At 41.8% G+C, this 25,255-nt stretch overlaps 1 protein-coding gene across 1 annotated transcript in view; it reads left to right on the top strand.

The window, feature by feature from the left end:
- The window catches only part of scinlb (scinderin like b), a 94,012-nt gene that overhangs the window by 10,115 nt on the left and 58,642 nt on the right, over positions 1-25,255 (top strand). The window lies entirely within an intron of this gene.

Here is a 25,255-nt window from a genome sequence, read left to right as displayed (position 1 = left end):
CACGTCATGACATTGCTGGTTTTACGAGCAGGGGAGCATGTTCGGCAGTGCACAGTCACTGAGTACTTACAAGCAGACACAGTGTGTAGACAGAAAAGGGAGAAGGGATGCATTTTGGCTTAAAAACTAAAGATAAAGGTGAAGTTATAACACTGAAACGCCCTCAGGAAGAGGTGCTTTAAGACATGGCTAGATAGTGTGGAGAATGCATATATGTTTAAGAGTTATTTCTTTATTCATAGTCATGTTTGAAGCAGATAGTGTTTTTCCATTTGTACTTCTTCTATTTTTTTATCTTATGTCCGCAAGTAAACTGTGTGCTTTACCTTGAAGACTCGGAATATAGGAGTTGGAGTACTCCCTTTATATCTTATCTGTATTAGAACAATGAGGCTGTATTCCTTTCTGGACAGGGTGGGGGCTTTCTTCGTATTCAAGAAGTTGTCTCTTCCGTTTGAATTAGGGATGTCCGATAATGGCTTTTTGCCAATATCCGATATTCCGATATTGTCCTACTCTTTAATTACCGATACCGATATCAACCGATATATACAGTCGTGGAATTAACACATTATAATTCCTAATTTGGACAACCAGGTATGGTGAAGATAAAGTACTTTTAAAAAAAAGTAATAAAATAAAATAAGATAAATAAATTAAAAACATTTTCTTGAATAAAAAAGAAAGTAAAACAATATAAAACAGTTACATTGAAACTAGTAATTAATGAAAATTAGTCAAATTAATTGTTAAAGGTTAGTACTATTAGTGGACCAGCAGCACGCACAATCATGTGTGCTTACGGACTGTATCCCTGCACACTGTATTGATATATATTGATATATAATGTAGGAACCAGAATATTAATAACAGAAAGAAACAACCCTTTTGTGTGAATGAGTGTGAATGAGTGTAAATGGGGGAGGAAGTTTTTTTGGGTTGGTGCACTAATTGTAAGTGTATCTTGTGTTTTTTATGTTGATTTAATAAAAAAACCCAAAAAAAACCAAAACGATACCGATAATAAAAAAAAAGGATACCGATAATTTCCGATATTACATTTTAACGCATTTATCAGCCGATAATATCGGCATGCCGATATTATCGGACATCTCTAGTTTGAATGTTAGACCAATTCGAGAAGCCGGTATGAATGTATTGGTGTGGGCTGGTCTCCTGAAGCTTTAGTAAAACTTGATAATATTCCTATTCTGTCTTGATGGTCTGCATATATGTCATCTGAAAGAACTTGGGATTGATCAGTGACTTTAATTCCCTGAGAGGGACGCAACAATTTGGGGGCTCGTCCGGGATGACACGCTGAGGATTGAACATCTCTTGCACTGGACAGACTCACTTGGCAAAAACATAAATCAAGGTAAGCAGAGCCTTTTTGTAAAATCTGCATTAGGAGTCTGTCCTGAAGTCTGTAAATCAAACACTGTTTTGGACCACAATAGCTAGCGGCTAAAGTCCATCCGCAGTCTAAATCACTAAGCCTCGCCTCCATGGCGACAAATAAAGTAAGTTTCTTACAAGTATCATCCCTGCAGGACGAGGAATAGCTAAACATGCTTCACTACACACCGTAGGAGGATACAATAGCTCACCAGCGTCACAATGTAAACAAACGGCATGGGTGGATTTACACCTAACATCCACTGTAATGATACCAAGTACAGGAGCGTATCTAGTCGATACTACTATGATTACATCAATATGGTTTAGCATCGCAAAATCTTTTTTCTTTAGAAAAAAAAAATTATATTATGTTTATACGGACGGCGTGGCGAAGTTGGTAGAGTGGCCGTGCCAGCAATCGGAGGGTTGCTGGTTACTGGGGTTCAATCCCCACCTTCTACCATCCTAGTCACGTCTGTTGTGTCCTTGGGCAAGACACTTCACCCTTGCTCCTGATGGCTGCTGGTTAGCGCCTTGCATGGCAGCTCCCGCCATCAGTGTGTGAATGTGTGTGTGAATGGGTAAATGTGTCAAAGCGCTTTGAGTACCTTGAAGGTAGAAAAGCGCTATACAAGTATAACCCATTTATCATTTATCATTTATAAACTCAGGAAATATGTCCCTGGACACATGAGGACTTTGAATATGACCAATGTATGATCCTGTAACTACTTGGTATCGGATCGACACCTAAATTTATGGTATCATCCAAAACTAATGAAAAGTATTCACATTTTGACCAAAGAACCACCATTACATGTTTTGTAGACCACAAGGAAGTGTTTTACATTTAGAAAACAAATAATAATAATATGACTCCTTTAATGCGCTCTATAATCCGGTACACCTTATGTATGAAAAAGATGAAAAATAGAGCATTCATCAGCAGTGCGCCTTATATATGAAAAAATATCGTAACTAGATCATTCATCATTGGTGCACCTTATATATGAAAAAGATGGAAAATAGACCATTCATCGGCCGTGCGCCTTATATATGAAAAAGATGGAAAATAGACCATTCATCGGCGGTGCGCCTTATATATGAAAAAGATGGAAAATAGACCATTCATCGGCGGTGCGCCTTATATATGAAAAATATGGAAAATAGACCATTCATCGGCGGTGCGCCTTATATATGAAAAAGATGGAAAATAGAACATTCATCGGCGGTGCGCCTTATATATGAAAAAAGATGGAAAGTAGACCATTCATTGGCGGTGCGCCTTATATATGAAAAAGATCGAACATAGACCATTCATCGGCGGTGCGCCTTATATATGAAAACGGTGGAAAATAGACCATTCATCGGCGGTGCGCCTTATATATGAAAAAGATGGAAAATAGACCATTCATCGGCGGTGCGCCTTATATATGAAAAAGATGGAAAATAGACCATTCATCGGCGGTGCGCCTTACAAATGAAAAAGATGGAAAATAGACCATTCATTGGCGGTGCGCCTTATATATGAAAAAGATGGAAAATAGAGCATTCATCGGCAGTGCGCCTTTCATATGAAAAAGATGGAAAATAGACCATTCATCGGCGGTGCGCCTTATATATGAAAAAGATCGAAAATAGACCATTCATCGGCGGTGCGCCTTACATATGAAAAAGGTGGAAAATAGACCATTCATTGGCGGTGCGCCTTATATATGAAAAAGATGGAAAATAGAGCATTCATCGGCAGTGCGCCTTTCATATGAAAAAGATGGAAAATAGACCATTCATCGGCGGTGCGCCTTATATATGAAAAAGATGGAAAATAGACCATTCATCGGCGGTGCGCCTTATATATGAAAAAGATGGAAAATAGACCATTCATCGGCGGTGCGCCTTATATATGAAAAAAGATGGAAAATAGACCATTCATCGGCGGTGCGCCTTATATATGAAAAAATATCGTAACTAGATCATTCATCATCGGTGCACCTTATATATGAAAAAGATGGAAAATAGACCATTCATCGGCGGTGTGCCTTATATATGAAAAAGATGGAAAATAGACCATTCATCGGCGGTGCGCCTTATATATGAAAAATATGGAAAATAGACCATTCATCGGCGCTGCGCCTTACATATGAAAAAGATGGAAAATAGACCATTCATCGGCGGTGCGCCTTATATATGAAAAAGATGGAAAATAGACCATTCATCGGCGGTGCGCCTTATATATGAAAAAGATGGAAAATAGACCATTCATTGGCGGTGCACCTTATATATGAAAAAGATGGAAAATAGACCATTCATCGGCGGTGCGCCTTATATATGAAAAACATGGAAAATAGACCATTCATCGGCGGTGCGCCTTATATATGAAAAAGATGGAAAATAGACCATTCATCGGCGGTGCGCCTTATATATGAAAAAGATGGAAAATAGACCATTCATCGGCGGTGCGCCTTATATATGAAAAAGATCGAAAATAGATCATTCATCGGCGGTGCGCCTTATATATGTAAAAGATGGAAATAGACCATTCATCGGCGGTGCGCCTTATATATGAAAAAGATGGAAAATAGACCATTCATCGGCGGTGCGCCTTATATATGAAAAAGATGGAAAATAGACCATTCATCGGCGGTGCGCCTTATATATGAAAAAGATGGAAAATAGACCATTCATCGGCGGTGCGCCTTATATATGAAAAAAGATGGAAAATAGACCATTCATCGGCGGTGCGCCTTCAATATGAAAAAGATCGAAAATAGACCATTCATCGGCGGTGCGCCTTACATATGAAAAAGATGGAAAATAGACCATTCATCGGCGGTGCGCCTTATATATGAAAAAGATGGAAAATAGACCATTCATCGGCGGTGCGCCTCATATATGAAAAAGATGGAAAATAGACCATTCATAGGCGGTGCGCCTTATATATGAAAAAGATGGAAAATAGACCATTCATCTGCGGTGCGCCTTATATATGAAAAAGATGGAAAATAGACCATTCATCGGCGGTGCGCCTTATATATGAAAAAGATGGAAAATAGACCATTCATTGGCGGTGCGCCTTATATATGAAAAAGATGGAAAATAGACCATTCATCGGCGGTGCGCCTTATATATGAAAAAGATGGAAAATAGACCATTCATCGGCGGTGCGCCTTATATATGAAAAAGATGGAAAATAGACCATTCATCGGCGGTGCGCCTTATATATGAAAAAAGATGGAAAATAGACCATTCATCGGCGGTGCGCCTTATATATGAAAAAATATCGTAACTAGATCATTCATCATCGGTGCACCTTATATATGAAAAAGATGGAAAATAGACCATTCATCGGCGGTGTGCCTTATATATGAAAAAGATGGAAAATAGACCATTCATCGGCGGTGCGCCTTATATATGAAAAATATGGAAAATAGACCATTCATCGGCGCTGCGCCTTACATATGAAAAAGATGGAAAATAGACCATTCATCGGCGGTGCGCCTTATATATGAAAAAGATGGAAAATAGACCATTCATCGGCGGTGCGCCTTATATATGAAAAAGATGGAAAATAGACCATTCATTGGCGGTGCACCTTATATATGAAAAAGATGGAAAATAGACCATTCATCGGCGGTGCGCCTTATATATGAAAAACATGGAAAATAGACCATTCATCGGCGGTGCGCCTTATATATGAAAAAGATGGAAAATAGACCATTCATCGGCGGTGCGCCTTATATATGAAAAAGATGGAAAATAGACCATTCATCGGCGGTGCGCCTTATATATGAAAAAGATCGAAAATAGATCATTCATCGGCGGTGCGCCTTATATATGTAAAAGATGGAAATAGACCATTCATCGGCGGTGCGCCTTATATATGAAAAAGATGGAAAATAGACCATTCATCGGCGGTGCGCCTTATATATGAAAAAGATGGAAAATAGACCATTCATCGGCGGTGCGCCTTATATATGAAAAAGATGGAAAATAGACCATTCATCGGCGGTGCGCCTTATATATGAAAAAAGATGGAAAATAGACCATTCATCGGCGGTGCGCCTTCAATATGAAAAAGATCGAAAATAGACCATTCATCGGCGGTGCGCCTTACATATGAAAAAGATGGAAAATAGACCATTCATCGGCGGTGCGCCTTATATATGAAAAAGATGGAAAATAGACCATTCATCGGCGGTGCGCCTCATATATGAAAAAGATGGAAAATAGACCATTCATAGGCGGTGCGCCTTATATATGAAAAAGATGGAAAATAGACCATTCATCTGCGGTGCGCCTTATATATGAAAAAGATGGAAAATAGACCATTCATCGGCGGTGCGCCTTATATATGAAAAAGATGGAAAATAGACCATTCATTGGCGGTGCGCCTTATATATGAAAAAGATGGAAAATAGACCATTCATCGGCGGTGCGCCTTATATATGAAAAAGATGGAAAATAGACCATTCATCGGCGGTGCGCCTTATATATGAAAAAGATGGAAAATAGACCATTCATCGGCGGTGCGCCTTATATATGAAAAAAGATCGAAAATAGACCATTCATCGGCGGTGCACCTTATATATGAAAAAGATCGAAAATAGATTATTCATCGGCGGTGCGCCTTATATATGAAAAAGATGGAAATACACCATTCATCGGCGGTGCGCCTTATAATCCGGTGCGCCCTATAGTCCGGAAAATACGGTACTACTGTACTGTATACTGTATGCATGCAATTGTTTCTTAAAGTGTAAAACTCAAGTTAAATGTGTTAAATATACCATATGAGGCTGTTTAGAACCAACAAGTATTAAAAAAGGGCATTTTATGGGTTATTTTTTGCGAGTTTCTTGCCATTTCCCGCACAAATCTACTATACACACTGCAAAAATGCTGCGTAAAAAACCCAGGGAATCATAGTTTGCCGTAACTTAAGGGACTTTGCTACATAATCCTACTTGTTTGTTACTATAAGAAGATCTACACCGCCATGTAGCTGCTGTAACATGATGACTTCTTCTCAGCCCTGGACGTATGCTGACACGTTAAGTGGTTGCTACAACATGCATTCTGCTGATGTGGTGTGAGGCTGGCCCAGATGAGTCAGATGAGAAGTATCCCTGCTCAGTGGGGACTCACTGCCCAGCTCTGAAAGTTGCAGCTGTTTGTGGAAAAGTCCTCCGTCACACTTGCCTCTTTGTGCCCTCGGTTCTCCGCACGGGCATTTTAGGGGGAACTGCACTTTCTTTGGAATGTTGCCTATCGTTCACAATCATTATGGCAGACAAGAACACACATGTCTTTTTTTTTAGGGTTTTAAAGATGAAAGATGATGAAAAAGATCTTTCAGATGAAAAAAACGCTTGAAAGATGCTGCTAATGAGAGTCACCATTGTAGCCTTCAAAGTCTCTAAAATTATTTCAAAACCCTCCATCAACGTTTTATATACACACTGCAAGTATACATCTAAAATGTACCTTCATAACAATATGTAATACGTACAATATACACACTGCAAGTATATGTATAATGTAGTAACAGACACCTTCATAACAATATGTAATATGTACAATATACACACTGCAAGTATATATATAATGTAGTAACACACACCTTCATAACAATATGTAATATGTGCAATATACACACTGCAAGTATATATATAATGTAGTAACAGACACTTTCATAACAATATGTAATATGTACAATATACACACTGCAAGTATATATATAATGTAGTAACACACACCTTCATAACAATATGTAATATGTACAATATACACACTGCAAGTATATATATAATGTAGTAACAGACACTTTCATAACAATATGTAATATGTACAATATACACACTGCAAGTATATATATAATGTAGTAACAGACACTTTCATAACAATATGTAATATGTACAATATACACACTGCAAGTATATATATATATATATAATGTAGTAACAGACACCTACATAACAATATGTAATATGTACAATATACACACTGCAAGTATATATATAATGTAGTAACAGACACTTTCATAACAATATGTAATATGTACAATATACACACTGCAAGTATATATATATATATATATATATATATATATATATATATATATATATATATATATATATATATATATATATATATAATGTAGTAACAGACACCTACATAACAATATGTAATATGTACAATATACACACTGCAAGTATATATATAATGTAGTAACAGACACCTTCATAACGATATGTAATATGTACAATATACACACTGCAAGTATATATATAATGTAGTAACAGACACCTTCATAACAATATGTGATATGTGTTATATACACACAGCAAGTATTTATAAAATGTAGTAACAGACACCTTCATAACAATATGTAATATGTACAATATACACACTGCAAGTATATATATAATGTAGTAACAGACACCTTGATAACAATATGTAATATGTCTTATATACACACAGCAAGTATTTATATAATGTGGTAACAGACACCTTCATAACAATGTGTAATATGTAAAATATAAACACTGCAAGTATATATATATAATGTAGTAACAGACACCTTCATAACAATATGTAATATGTACAATATACACACTGCAAGTATATATATATATATATATGTATATATATATATATATATATATATATATATATATATATATATATATATACAGTATATATAATGTAGTAACAGACCCCATGTCGTATTTTTATATTAAAATTTCTTCCTCTTTCCTCAGCGCATTTATTTCCGTTTCCATAGCAACGTAATTCCGACTTCAGGCAACAAATGTGTGTTCCTACATCCGGAAACAAACACGAGTGTGTTTTTTAGTCATGGCAGACTTGGTAACAAACAACGAAGACGACTATTTTTGGACAAATGAGGATTCACAACCTTATCTTTTTGAAGCTGAATGTACTGAGGATGAACTGCTGCTTCTTGAAGCGAGCACGAAGGAAGAGTGAGACGTTGGAGCAGACGGAAGCCGAGAGAATGAGGTCGGCGTGACTCAACTGTGTAAATGTGGAATTTGGAGCCAAGTTATGCCGACACAAATGGAGTGCTTACCCAAACTAAACCGGAAAAAACGTCCCCGGCCAGTTGTACCAAACAGACAACTGTCTATCGAGTCAGTCATTTTAATATTGAGCATGATACACGCAGCACATCATGCGTGTTTACAACTACAGTACATACACTGTCTGGCTAGCTGTGTACAAACAAAACATGAAATAATACTTAACAGATACTGTAATATGATTGTTCATGTTTTTCACTCAGTACGGATTGGTGTCTTATCACAGTGTTGTGTATTACAAATTCAAAAGCTAGCTTATCTCTTGTCGTAGTTAGCTCACAGCTAATACCGTAGCATGCCGATGTGTAGTACGCTAAAAAAAGAGTTCCTCAGTGTTCACTCTTACAATAACAATGTTGCTACAGTTTGGTTATTATACAGGTTACAGAACGTAAATTAAGTATTGTTGACGCTTTTTGAATGCATTTTTAAAGTGATTTAGAGGTAGAATTGATTGCTAACATTAGCTGCATTGCTAGCCACAAGGAACGAACAGTTTTTTACATTTTAGACTCAAAAAAACCTTTTGTCTTCTTGTCTCTCATAGTGATCGTGAACGATAGACCAAGTTCCAGAAAAAGTGCAGTTCCCCTTTAAGAGACATGACATGTCAACTATGTATTTTTTCTCAGGCTCTGTAAATGTCTGCTAAAGCAGTTTAAATCAGAGTGGGAATACCCTCATGAGCCTCAAGAGACAGCAACCAGTCCTTGCATGTTTGTGCTGCTCCCTGTCAGTACCCTCTCTGCCGCCAACATACAGCAACAGACACACCCCCGGTGTTATAGCTGCAACAACCAACACAACCCCGGTGTTATAGCTGCAACAACAAACACAACCCCGGTGTTATAGCTGCAGCAACCAACACAACCCCGGTGTTATAGCTGCAGCAACCAACACAACCCCGGTGTTATAGCTGCAGCAACCAACACAACCCCGGTGTTATAGCTGCAACAACAGACACAACCCCGGTGTTATAGCTGCAACAACAAACACAACCCCGGTGTTATAGCTGCAGCAACCAACACAACCCCGGTGTTATAGCTGCAGCAACCAACACAACCCCGGTGTTATAGCTGCAGCAACCAACACAACCCCGGTGTTATAGCTGCAACAACAAACACAACCCCGGTGTTATAGCTGCAACAACAAACACAACCCCGGTGTTATAGCTGCAACAACAAACACAACACAGTGTTATAGCTGCAACAACCAACACAACCCTGGTGTTATAGCTGCAACAACCAACACAACACGGTGTTATAGCTGCAACAACAAACACAACCCCGGTGTTATAGCTGCAACAACAAACACAACCCTGGTGTTATAGCTGCAACAACCAACACAACACGGTGTTATAGCTGCAACAACAAACACAACCCAGTGTTATAGCTGCAACAACAAACACAACCCAGTGTTATAGCTGCAACAACAAACACAATCCCGGTGTTATAGCTGCAACAACAAACACAACACGGTGTTATAGCTGCAACAACAAACACAACACGGTGTTATAGCTGCAACAACCAACACAACACGGTGTTATAGCTGCAACAACAAACACAACACAGTGTTATAGCTGCAACAACAAACACAACCCCGGTGTTATAGCTGCAACAACAAACACAACACGGTGTTATAGCTGCAACAACCAACACAACACGGTGTTATAGCTGCAACAACAAACACAACACGGTGTTATAGCTGCAACAACCAACACAACACGGTGTTATAGCTGCAACAACCAACACAACACGGTGTTATAGCTGCAACAACAAACACAACACGGTGTTATAGCTGCAACAACCAACACAACACGGTGTTATAGCTGCAACAACAAACACAACACGGTGTTATAGCTGCAACAACAAACACAACACGGTGTTATAGCTGCAACAACAAACACAACACGGTGTTATAGCTGCAACAACAAACACAACACGGTGTTATAGCTGCAACAACAAACACAACCCAGTGTTATAGCTGCAACAACAAACACAACACAGTGTTATAGCTGCAACAACAAACACAACACGGTGTTATAGCTGCAGTAACAAACACAACACGGTGTTATAGCTGCAGTAACAAACACAACACGGTGTTATAGCTGCAGCAACAAACACAACCCCGGTGTTATAGCTGCAACAACAAACACAACCCCGGTGTTATAGCTGCAACAACACAACCCCGGTGTTATAGCTGCAACAACAAACACAACCCCGGTGTTATAGCTGCAACAACAAACACAACACGGTGTTATAGCTGCAACAACCAACACAACACGGTGTTATAGCTGCAACAACAAACACAACACGGTGTTATAGCTGCAACAACAAACACAACACGGTGTTATAGCTGCAGCAACAACACAACCCAGTGTTATAGCTGCAACACAAACACAACACAGTGTTATAGCTGCAACAACAAACACAACCCCGGTGTTATCGCTGCAACAACAAACACAACACGGTGTTATAGCTGCAACAACCAACACAACACGGTGTTATAGCTGCAACAACAAACACAACACGGTGTTATAGCTGCAACAACAAACACAACACGGTGTTATAGCTGCAACAACCAACACAACACGGTGTTATAGCTGCAACAACCAACACAACACGGTGTTATAGCTGCAACAACAAACACAACACGGTGTTATAGCTGCAACAACCAACACAACACGGTGTTATAGCTGCAACAACAAACACAACACGGTGTTATAGCTGCAACAACAAACACAACCCAGTGTTATAGCTGCAACAACAAACACAACACAGTGTTATAGCTGCAACAACAAACAACACGGTGTTATAGCTGCAGTAACAAACACAACACGGTGTTATAGCTGCAGTAACAAACACAACACGGTGTTATAGCTGCAGCAACAAACACAACCCCGGTGTTATAGCTGCAACAACAAACACAACCCCGGTGTTATAGCTGCAACAACACAACCCCGGTGTTATAGCTGCAACAACAAACACAACCCCGGTGTTATAGCTGCAACAACAAACACAACACGGTGTTATAGCTGCAACAACCAACACAACACGGTGTTATAGCTGCAACAACAAACACAACACGGTGTTATAGCTGCAACAACAAACACAACACGGTGTTATAGCTGCAGCAACAACACAACCCAGTGTTATAGCTGCAACACAAACACAACACAGTGTTATAGCTGCAACAACAAACACAACCCCGGTGTTATCGCTGCAACAACAAACACAACACGGTGTTATAGCTGCAACAACCAACACAACACGGTGTTATAGCTGCAACAACAAACACAACACGGTGTTATAGCTGCAACAACAAACACAACACGGTGTTATAGCTGCAGCAACAACACAACCCAGTGTTATAGCTGCAACAACAAACACAACACAGTGTTATAGCTGCAACAACAAACACAACCCCGGTGTTATCGCTGCAACAACAAACACAACACGGTGTTATAGCTGCAACAACCAACACAACACGGTGTTATAGCTGCAACAACAAACACAACACGGTGTTATAGCTGCAACAACAAACACAACACGGTGTTATAGCTGCAGCAACCAACACAACCCCGGTGTTATAGCTGCAACAACAAACACAACCCCGGTGTTATAGCTGCAACAACAAACACAACCCCGGTGTTATAGCTGCAACAACAAACACAACACAGTGTTATAGCTGCAACAACCAACACAACCCTGGTGTTATAGCTGCAACAACCAACACAACACGATGTTATAGCTGCAACAACAAACACAACCCAGTGTTATAGCTGCAACAACAAACACAACCCCGGTGTTATAGCTGCAACAACAAACACAACCCTGGTGTTATAGCTGCAACAACCAACACAACACGGTGTTATAGCTGCAACAACAAACACAACCCAGTGTTATAGCTGCAACAACAAACACAACCCAGTGTTATAGCTGCAACAACAAACACAATCCCGGTGTTATAGCTGCAACAACAAACACAACACGGTGCTATAGCTGCAACAACAAACACAACACGGTGTTATAGCTGCAACAACCAACACAACACGGTGTTATAGCTGCAACAACAAACACAACACAGTGTTATAGCTGCAACAACAAACACAACCCCGGTGTTATAGCTGCAACAACAAACACAACACGGTGTTATAGCTGCAACAACCAACACAACACGGTGTTATAGCTGCAACAACAAACACAACACGGTGTTATAGCTGCAACAACCAACACAACACGGTGTTATAGCTGCAACAACCAACACAACACGGTGTTATAGCTGCAACAACAAACACAACACGGTGTTATAGCTGCAACAACCAACACAACACGGTGTTATAGCTGCAACAACAAACACAACCCAGTGTTATAGCTGCAACAACAAACACAACACAGTGTTATAGCTGCAACAACAAACACAACACGGTGTTATAGCTGCAGTAACAAACACAACACGGTGTTATAGCTGCAGTAACAAACACAACACGGTGTTATAGCTGCAGCAACAAACACAACCCCGGTGTTATAGCTGCAACAACAAACACAACCCCGGTGTTATAGCTGCAACAACACAACCCCGGTGTTATAGCTGCAACAACAAACACAACCCCGGTGTTATAGCTGCAACAACAAACACAACACGGTGTTATAGCTGCAACAACCAACACAACACGGTGTTATAGCTGCAACAACAAACACAACACGGTGTTATAGCTGCAACAACAAACACAACACGGTGTTATAGCTGCAGCAACAACACAACCCAGTGTTATAGCTGCAACACAAACACAACACAGTGTTATAGCTGCAACAACAAACACAACCCCGGTGTTATCGCTGCAACAACAAACACAACACGGTGTTATAGCTGCAACAACCAACACAACACGGTGTTATAGCTGCAACAACAAACACAACACGGTGTTATAGCTGCAACAACAAACACAACACGGTGTTATAGCTGCAACAACCAACACAACACGGTGTTATAGCTGCAACAACCAACACAACACGGTGTTATAGCTGCAACAACAAACACAACACGGTGTTATAGCTGCAACAACCAACACAACACGGTGTTATAGCTGCAACAACCAACACAACACGGTGTTATGGCTGCAACAACAAACACAACCCAGTGTTATAGCTGCAACAACAAACACAACACAGTGTTATAGCTGCAACAACAAACACAACACAGTGTTATAGCTGCAGCAACAAACACAACCCCGGTGTTATAGCTGCAACAACAAACACAACCCCGGTGTTATAGCTGCAACAACACAACCCCGGTGTTATAGCTGCAACAACAAACACAACCCCGGTGTTATAGCTGCAACAACAAACACAACACGGTGTTATAGCTGCAACAACCAACACAACACGGTGTTATAGCTGCAACAACAAACACAACACGGTGTTATAGCTGCAACAACAAACACAACACGGTGTTATAGCTGCAGCAACAACACAACCCAGTGTTATAGCTGCAACACAAACACAACACAGTGTTATAGCTGCAACAACAAACACAACACGGTGTTATAGCTGCAACAACCAACACAACACGGTGTTATAGCTGCAACAACAAACACAACACGGTGTTATAGCTGCAACAACAAACACAACACGGTGTTATAGCTGCAGCAACAACACAACCCAGTGTTATAGCTGCAACAACAAACACAACACAGTGTTATAGCTGCAACAACAAACACAACCCCGGTGTTATCGCTGCAACAACAAACACAACACGGTGTTATAGCTGCAACAACCAACACAACACGGTGTTATAGCTGCAACAACAAACACAACACGGTGTTATAGCTGCAACAACAAACACAACACGGTGTTATAGCTGCAGCAACCAACACAACCCCGGTGTTATAGCTGCAACAACAAACACAACCCCGGTGTTATAGCTGCAACAACAAACACAACCCCGGTGTTATAGCTGCAACAACAAACACAACACAGTGTTATAGCTGCAACAACCAACACAACCCTGGTGTTATAGCTGCAACAACCAACACAACACGATGTTATAGCTGCAACAACAAACACAACCCAGTGTTATAGCTGCAACAACAAACACAACCCCGGTGTTATAGCTGCAACAACAAACACAACCCTGGTGTTATAGCTGCAACAACCAACACAACACGGTGTTATAGCTGCAACAACAAACACAACCCAGTGTTATAGCTGCAACAACAAACACAACCCAGTGTTATAGCTGCAACAACAAACACAATCCCGGTGTTATAGCTGCAACAACAAACACAACACGGTGCTATAGCTGCAACAACAAACACAACACGGTGTTATAGCTGCAACAACCAACACAACACGGTGTTATAGCTGCAACAACAAACACAACACAGTGTTATAGCTGCAACAACAAACACAACCCCGGTGTTATAGCTGCAACAACAAACACAACACGGTGTTATAGCTGCAACAACCAACACAACACGGTGTTATAGCTGCAACAACAAACACAACACGGTGTTATAGCTGCAACAACCAACACAACACGGTGTTATAGCTGCAACAACCAACACAACACGGTGTTATAGCTGCAACAACAAACACAACACGGTGTTATAGCTGCAACAACCAACACAACACGGTGTTATAGCTGCAACAACAAACACAACACGGTGTTATAGCTGCAACAACAAACACAACCCAGTGTTATAGCTGCAACAACAAACACAACACAGTGTTATAGCTGCAACAACAAACACAACACGGTGTTATAGCTGCAGTAACAAACACAACACGGTGTTATAGCTGCAGTAACAAACACAACACGGTGTTATAGCTGCAGCAACAAACACAACCCCGGTGTTATAGCTGCAACAACAAACACAACCCCGGTGTTATAGCTGCAGCAACCAACACAACCCCGGTGTTATAGCTGCAGCAACCAACACAACCCCGGTGTTATAGCTGCAGCAACCAACACAACCCCGGTGTTATAGCTGCAGCAACCAACACAACCCCGGTGTTATAGCTGCAACAACAAACACAACCCCGGTGTTATAGCTGCAACAACAAACACAACCCCGGTGTTATAGCTGCAACAACAAACACAACACAGTGTTATAGCTGCAACAACCAACACAACCCTGGTGTTATAGCTGCAACAACCAACACAACACGGTGTTATAGCTGCAACAACAAACACAACCCCGGTGTTATAGCTGCAACAACAAACACAACCCTGGTGTTATAGCTGCAACAACCAACACAACACGGTGTTATAGCTGCAACAACAAACACAACCCAGTGTTATAGCTGCAACAACAAACACAACCCAGTGTTATAGCTGCAACAACAAACACAATCCCGGTGTTATAGCTGCAACAACAAACACAACACGGTGTTATAGCTGCAACAACAAACACAACACGGTGTTATAGCTGCAACAACCAACACAACACGGTGTTATAGCTGCAACAACAAACACAACACAGTGTTATAGCTGCAACAACAAACACAACCCCGGTGTTATAGCTGCAACAACAAACACAACACGGTGTTATAGCTGCAACAACCAACACAACACGGTGTTATAGCTGCAACAACAAACACAACACGGTGTTATAGCTGCAACAACCAACACAACACGGTGTTATAGCTGCAACAACCAACACAACACGGTGTTATAGCTGCAACAACAAACACAACACGGTGTTATAGCTGCAACAACCAACACAACACGGTGTTATAGCTGCAACAACAAACACAACACGGTGTTATAGCTGCAACAACAAACACAACACGGTGTTATAGCTGCAACAACAAACACAACACGGTGTTATAGCTGCAACAACAAACACAACACGGTGTTATAGCTGCAACAACAAACACAACCCAGTGTTATAGCTGCAACAACAAACACAACACAGTGTTATAGCTGCAACAACAAACACAACACGGTGTTATAGCTGCAGTAACAAACACAACACGGTGTTATAGCTGCAGTAACAAACACAACACGGTGTTATAGCTGCAGCAACAAACACAACCCCGGTGTTATAGCTGCAACAACAAACACAACCCCGGTGTTATAGCTGCAACAACACAACCCCGGTGTTATAGCTGCAACAACAAACACAACCCCGGTGTTATAGCTGCAACAACAAACACAACACGGTGTTATAGCTGCAACAACCAACACAACACGGTGTTATAGCTGCAACAACAAACACAACACGGTGTTATAGCTGCAACAACAAACACAACACGGTGTTATAGCTGCAACAACCAACACAACACGGTGTTATAGCTGCAACAACCAACACAACACGGTGTTATAGCTGCAACAACAAACACAACACGGTGTTATAGCTGCAACAACCAACACAACACGGTGTTATAGCTGCAACAACAAACACAACACGGTGTTATAGCTGCAACAACAAACACAACCCAGTGTTATAGCTGCAACAACAAACACAACACAGTGTTATAGCTGCAACAACAAACAACACGGTGTTATAGCTGCAGTAACAAACACAACACGGTGTTATAGCTGCAGTAACAAACACAACACGGTGTTATAGCTGCAGCAACAAACACAACCCCGGTGTTATAGCTGCAACAACAAACACAACCCCGGTGTTATAGCTGCAACAACACAACCCCGGTGTTATAGCTGCAACAACAAACACAACCCCGGTGTTATAGCTGCAACAACAAACACAACACGGTGTTATAGCTGCAACAACCAACACAACACGGTGTTATAGCTGCAACAACAAACACAACACGGTGTTATAGCTGCAACAACAAACACAACACGGTGTTATAGCTGCAGCAACAACACAACCCAGTGTTATAGCTGCAACACAAACACAACACAGTGTTATAGCTGCAACAACAAACACAACCCCGGTGTTATCGCTGCAACAACAAACACAACACGGTGTTATAGCTGCAACAACCAACACAACACGGTGTTATAGCTGCAACAACAAACACAACACGGTGTTATAGCTGCAACAACAAACACAACACGGTGTTATAGCTGCAGCAACAACACAACCCAGTGTTATAGCTGCAACAACAAACACAACACAGTGTTATAGCTGCAACAACAAACACAACCCCGGTGTTATCGCTGCAACAACAAACACAACACGGTGTTATAGCTGCAACAACCAACACAACACGGTGTTATAGCTGCAACAACAAACACAACACGGTGTTATAGCTGCAACAACAAACACAACACGGTGTTATAGCTGCAGCAACCAACACAACCCCGGTGTTATAGCTGCAACAACAAACACAACCCCGGTGTTATAGCTGCAACAACAAACACAACCCCGGTGTTATAGCTGCAACAACAAACACAACACAGTGTTATAGCTGCAACAACCAACACAACCCTGGTGTTATAGCTGCAACAACCAACACAACACGATGTTATAGCTGCAACAACAAACACAACCCAGTGTTATAGCTGCAACAACAAACACAACCCCGGTGTTATAGCTGCAACAACAAACACAACCCTGGTGTTATAGCTGCAACAACCAACACAACACGGTGTTATAGCTGCAACAACAAACACAACCCAGTGTTATAGCTGCAACAACAAACACAACCCAGTGTTATAGCTGCAACAACAAACACAATCCCGGTGTTATAGCTGCAACAACAAACACAACACGGTGCTATAGCTGCAACAACAAACACAACACGGTGTTATAGCTGCAACAACCAACACAACACGGTGTTATAGCTGCAACAACAAACACAACACAGTGTTATAGCTGCAACAACAAACACAACCCCGGTGTTATAGCTGCAACAACAAACACAACACGGTGTTATAGCTGCAACAACCAACACAACACGGTGTTATAGCTGCAACAACAAACACAACACGGTGTTATAGCTGCAACAACCAACACAACACGGTGTTATAGCTGCAACAACCAACACAACACGGTGTTATAGCTGCAACAACAAACACAACACGGTGTTATAGCTGCAACAACCAACACAACACGGTGTTATAGCTGCAACAACAAACACAACCCAGTGTTATAGCTGCAACAACAAACACAACACAGTGTTATAGCTGCAACAACAAACACAACACGGTGTTATAGCTGCAGTAACAAACACAACACGGTGTTATAGCTGCAGTAACAAACACAACACGGTGTTATAGCTGCAGCAACAAACACAACCCCGGTGTTATAGCTGCAACAACAAACACAACCCCGGTGTTATAGCTGCAACAACACAACCCTGGTGTTATAGCTGCAACAACAAACACAACCCCGGTGTTATAGCTGCAACAACAAACACAACACGGTGTTATAGCTGCAACAACCAACACAACACGGTGTTATAGCTGCAACAACAAACACAACACGGTGTTATAGCTGCAACAACAAACACAACACGGTGTTATAGCTGCAGCAACAACACAACCCAGTGTTATAGCTGCAACACAAACACAACACAGTGTTATAGCTGCAACAACAAACACAACCCCGGTGTTATCGCTGCAACAACAAACACAACACGGTGTTATAGCTGCAACAACCAACACAACACGGTGTTATAGCTGCAACAACAAACACAACACGGTGTTATAGCTGCAACAACAAACACAACACGGTGTTATAGCTGCAACAACCAACACAACACGGTGTTATAGCTGCAACAACCAACACAACACGGTGTTATAGCTGCAACAACAAACACAACACGGTGTTATAGCTGCAACAACCAACACAACACGGTGTTATAGCTGCAACAACCAACACAACACGGTGTTATGGCTGCAACAACAAACACAACCCAGTGTTATAGCTGCAACAACAAACACAACACAGTGTTATAGCTGCAACAACAAACACAACCCCGGTGTTATCGCTGCAACAACAAACACAACACGGTGTTATAGCTGCAACAACCAACACAACACGGTGTTATAGCTGCAACAACAAACACAACACGGTGTTATAGCTGCAACAACAAACACAACACGGTGTTATAGCTGCAACAACCAACACAACACGGTGTTATAGCTGCAACAACAAACACAACACGGTGTTATAGCTGCAACAACAAACACAACACGGTGTTATAGCTGCAGCAACAACACAACCCAGTGTTATAGCTGCAACACAAACACAACACAGTGTTATAGCTGCAACAACAAACACAACCCCGGTGTTATCGCTGCAACAACAAACACAACACGGTGTTATAGCTGCAACAACCAACACAACACGGTGTTATAGCTGCAACAACAAACACAACACGGTGTTATAGCTGCAACAACAAACACAACACGGTGTTATAGCTGCAACAACCAACACAACACGGTGTTATAGCTGCAACAACCAACACAACACGGTGTTATGGCTGCAACAACAAACACAACCCAGTGTTATAGCTGCAACAACAAACACAACACAGTGTTATAGCTGCAACAACAAACACAACACAGTGTTATAGCTGCAGCAACAAACACAACCCCGGTGTTATAGCTGCAACAACAAACACAACCCCGGTGTTATAGCTGCAACAACACAACCCCGGTGTTATAGCTGCAACAACAAACACAACCCCGGTGTTATAGCTGCAACAACAAACACAACACGGTGTTATAGCTGCAACAACCAACACAACACGGTGTTATAGCTGCAACAACAAACACAACACGGTGTTATAGCTGCAACAACAAACACAACACGGTGTTATAGCTGCAGCAACAACACAACCCAGTGTTATAGCTGCAACACAAACACAACACAGTGTTATAGCTGCAACAACAAACACAACCCCGGTGTTATCGCTGCAACAACAAACACAACACGGTGTTATAGCTGCAACAACCAACACAACACGGTGTTATAGCTGCAACAACAAACACAACACGGTGTTATAGCTGCAACAACAAAAACAACACGGTGTTATAGCTGCAGCAACAACACAACCCAGTGTTATAGCTGCAACAACAAACACAACACAGTGTTATAGCTGCAACAACAAACACAACCCCGGTGTTATCGCTGCAACAACAAACACAACACGGTGTTATAGCTGCAACAACCAACACAACACGGTGTTATAGCTGCAACAACAAACACAACACGGTGTTATAGCTGCAACAACAAACACAACACGGTGTTATAGCTGCAGCAACCAACACAACCCCGGTGTTATAGCTGCAACAACAAACACAACCCCGGTGTTATAGCTGCAACAACAAACACAACCCCGGTGTTATAGCTGCAACAACAAACACAACACAGTGTTATAGCTGCAACAACCAACACAACCCTGGTGTTATAGCTGCAACAACCAACACAACACGATGTTATAGCTGCAACAACAAACACAACCCAGTGTTATAGCTGCAACAACAAACACAACCCCGGTGTTATAGCTGCAACAACAAACACAACCCTGGTGTTATAGCTGCAACAACCAACACAACACGGTGTTATAGCTGCAACAACAAACACAACCCAGTGTTATAGCTGCAACAACAAACACAACCCAGTGTTATAGCTGCAACAACAAACACAATCCCGGTGTTATAGCTGCAACAACAAACACAACACGGTGCTATAGCTGCAACAACAAACACAACACGGTGTTATAGCTGCAACAACCAACACAACACGGTGTTATAGCTGCAACAACAAACACAACACAGTGTTATAGCTGCAACAACAAACACAACCCCGGTGTTATAGCTGCAACAACAAACACAACACGGTGTTATAGCTGCAACAACCAACACAACACGGTGTTATAGCTGCAACAACAAACACAACACGGTGTTATAGCTGCAACAACCAACACAACACGGTGTTATAGCTGCAACAACCAACACAACACGGTGTTATAGCTGCAACAACAAACACAACACGGTGTTATAGCTGCAACAACCAACACAACACGGTGTTATAGCTGCAACAACAAACACAACACGGTGTTATAGCTGCAACAACAAACACAACCCAGTGTTATAGCTGCAACAACAAACACAACACAGTGTTATAGCTGCAACAACAAACACAACACGGTGTTATAGCTGCAGTAACAAACACAACACGGTGTTATAGCTGCAGTAACAAACACAACACGGTGTTATAGCTGCAGCAACAAACACAACCCCGGTGTTATAGCTGCAACAACAAACACAACCCCGGTGTTATAGCTGCAACAACACAACCCCGGTGTTATAGCTGCAACAACAAACACAACCCCGGTGTTATAGCTGCAACAACAAACACAACACGGTGTTATAGCTGCAACAACCAACACAACACGGTGTTATAGCTGCAACAACAAACACAACACGGTGTTATAGCTGCAGCAACAACACAACCCAGTGTTATAGCTGCAACACAAACACAACACAGTGTTATAGCTGCAACAACAAACACAACCCCGGTGTTATCGCTGCAACAACAAACACAACACGGTGTTATAGCTGCAACAACCAACACAACACGGTGTTATAGCTGCAACAACAAACACAACACGGTGTTATAGCTGCAACAACAAACACAACACGGTGTTATAGCTGCAACAACCAACACAACACGGTGTTATAGCTGCAACAACCAACACAACACGGTGTTATAGCTGCAACAACAAACACAACACGGTGTTATAGCTGCAACAACCAACACAACACGGTGTTATAGCTGCAACAACAAACACAACACGGTGTTATGGCTGCAACAACAAACACAACCCAGTGTTATAGCTGCAACAACAAACACAACACAGTGTTATAGCTGCAACAACAAACACAACACGGTGTTATAGCTGCAGTAACAAACACAACACGGTGTTATAGCTGCAGTAACAAACACAACACGGTGTTATAGCTGCAGCAACAAACACAACCCCGGTGTTATAGCTGCAACAACAAACACAACCCCGGTGTTATAGCTGCAACAACACAACCCCGGTGTTATAGCTGCAACAACAAACACAACCCCGGTGTTATAGCTGCAACAACAAACACAACACGGTGTTATAGCTGCAACAACCAACACAACACGGTGTTATAGCTGCAACAACAAACACAACACGGTGTTATAGCTGCAACAACAAACACAACACGGTGTTATAGCTGCAGCAACAACACAACCCAGTGTTATAGCTGCAACACAAACACAACACAGTGTTATAGCTGCAACAACAAACACAACCCCGGTGTTATCGCTGCAACAACAAACACAACACGGTGTTATAGCTGCAACAACCAACACAACACGGTGTTATAGCTGCAACAACAAACACAACACGGTGTTATAGCTGCAACAACAAACACAACACGGTGTTATAGCTGCAGCAACAACACAACCCAGTGTTATAGCTGCAACAACAAACACAACACAGTGTTATAGCTGCAACAACAAACACAACCCCGGTGTTATCGCTGCAACAACAAACACAACACGGTGTTATAGCTGCAACAACCAACACAACACGGTGTTATAGCTGCAACAACAAACACAACACGGTGTTATAGCTGCAACAACAAACACAACCCCGGTGTTATAGCTGCAACAACAAACACAACCCCGGTGTTATAGCTGCAACAACAAACACAACCCCGGTGTTATAGCTGCAACAACAAACACAACACAGTGTTATAGCTGCAACAACAAACACAACCCCGGTGTTATAGCTGCAACAACAAACACAACCCCGGTGTTATAGCTGCAACAACAAACACAACACAGTGTTATAGCTGCAACAACAAACACAACCCCAGTGTTATAGCTGCAACAACCAACACAACCCCGGTGTTATAGCTGCAACAACAAACACAACCCCGGTGTTATAGCTGCAACAACCAACACAACCCCGGTGTTATAGCTGCAACAACAAACACAACACAGTGTTATAGCTGCAACAACAAACACAACCCCGGTGTTATAGCTGCAACAACAAACACAACCCCGGTGTTATAGCTGCAACAACCAACACAACCCCGGTGTTATAGCTGCAACAACAAACACAACACAGTGTTATAGCTGCAACAACCAACACAACCCCGGTGTTATAGCTGCAACAACCAACACAACCCCGGTGTTATAGCTGCAACAACCAACACAACCCCGGTGTTATAGCTGCAGCAACCAACACAACCCCGGTGTTATAGCTGCAACAACAAACACAACCCCGGTGTTATAGCTGCAACAACAAACACAACCCAGGTGTTATAGCTGCAACAACAAACACAACACAGTGTTATAGCTGCAATAACAAACACAACCCCGGTGTTATAGCTGCAACAACCAACACAACCCTGGTGTTATAGCTGCAACAACCAACACAACACGGTGTTATAGCTGCAACAACAAACACAACCCAGTGTTATAGCTGCAACAACAAACACAACACAGTGTTATAGCTGCAACAACAAACACAACCCCGGTGTTATAGCTGCAACAACAAACACAACACGGTGTTATAGCTGCAACAACCAACACAACACGGTGTTATAGCTGCAACAACAAACACAACACGGTGTTATAGCTGCAACAACAAACACAACACGGTGTTATAGCTGCAACAACAAACACAACCCCGGTGTTATAGCTGCAACAACAAACACAACCCCGGTGTTATAGCTGCAACAACAAACACAACCCCGGTGTTATAGCTGCAACAACAAACACAACCCCGGTGTTATAGCTGCAACAACAAACACAACCCCGGTGTTATAGCTGCAACAACAAACACAACCCCGGTGTTATAGCTGCAACAACAAACACAACCCCGGTGTTATAGCTGCAACAACAAACACAACCCCGGTGTTATAGCTGCAACAACAAACACAACACGGTGTTATAGCTGCAACAACCAACACAACACGGTGTTATAGCTGCAACAACAAACACAACACGGTGTTATAGCTGCAACAACAAACACAACACGGTGTTATAGCTGCAACAACAAACACAACCCCGGTGTTATAGCTGCAACAACAAACACAACCCCGGTGTTATAGCTGCAACAACAAACACAACCCCGGTGTTATAGCTGCAACAACAAACACAACCCCGGTGTTATAGCTGCAACAACAAACACAACCCCGGTGTTATAGCTGCAACAACAAACACAACCCCGGTGTTATAGCTGCAACAACAAACACAACCCCGGTGTTATAGCTGCAACAACAAACACAACCCCGGTGTTATAGCTGCAACAACAAACACAACCCCGGTGTTATAGCTGCAACAACAAACACAAACACGGTGTTATAGCTGCAGTAACAAACACAACCCCGGTGTTATAGCTGCAACAACAAACACAACACAGTGTTATAGCTGCAACAACAAACACAACACGGTGTTATAGCTGCAACAACAAACACAACACAGTGTTATAGCTGCAACAACAAACACAACACGGTGTTAAGCTGCAGTAACAAACACAACCCCGGTGTTATAGCTGCAGCAACAAACACAACCCCGGTGTTATAGCTGCAACAACAAACACAACCCCGGTGTTATAGCTGCAACAACAAACACAACCCCGGTGTTATAGCTGCAACAACAAACACAACCCCGGTGTTATAGCTGCAACAACAAACACAACCCCGGTGTTATAGCTGCAACAACAAACACAACACAGTGTTATAGCTGCAACAACAAACACAACCCCGGTGTTATAGCTGCAACAACCAACACAACCCTGGTGTTATAGCTGCAACAACCAACACAACACGGTGTT

The sequence above is a fragment of the Entelurus aequoreus genome, linkage group LG16, assembly GCF_033978785.1.
Source record: "Entelurus aequoreus isolate RoL-2023_Sb linkage group LG16, RoL_Eaeq_v1.1, whole genome shotgun sequence".
NCBI lineage: Eukaryota > Metazoa > Chordata > Actinopteri > Syngnathiformes > Syngnathidae > Entelurus > Entelurus aequoreus.
This window is presented reverse-complemented; position numbering and strand designations above follow the sequence as displayed.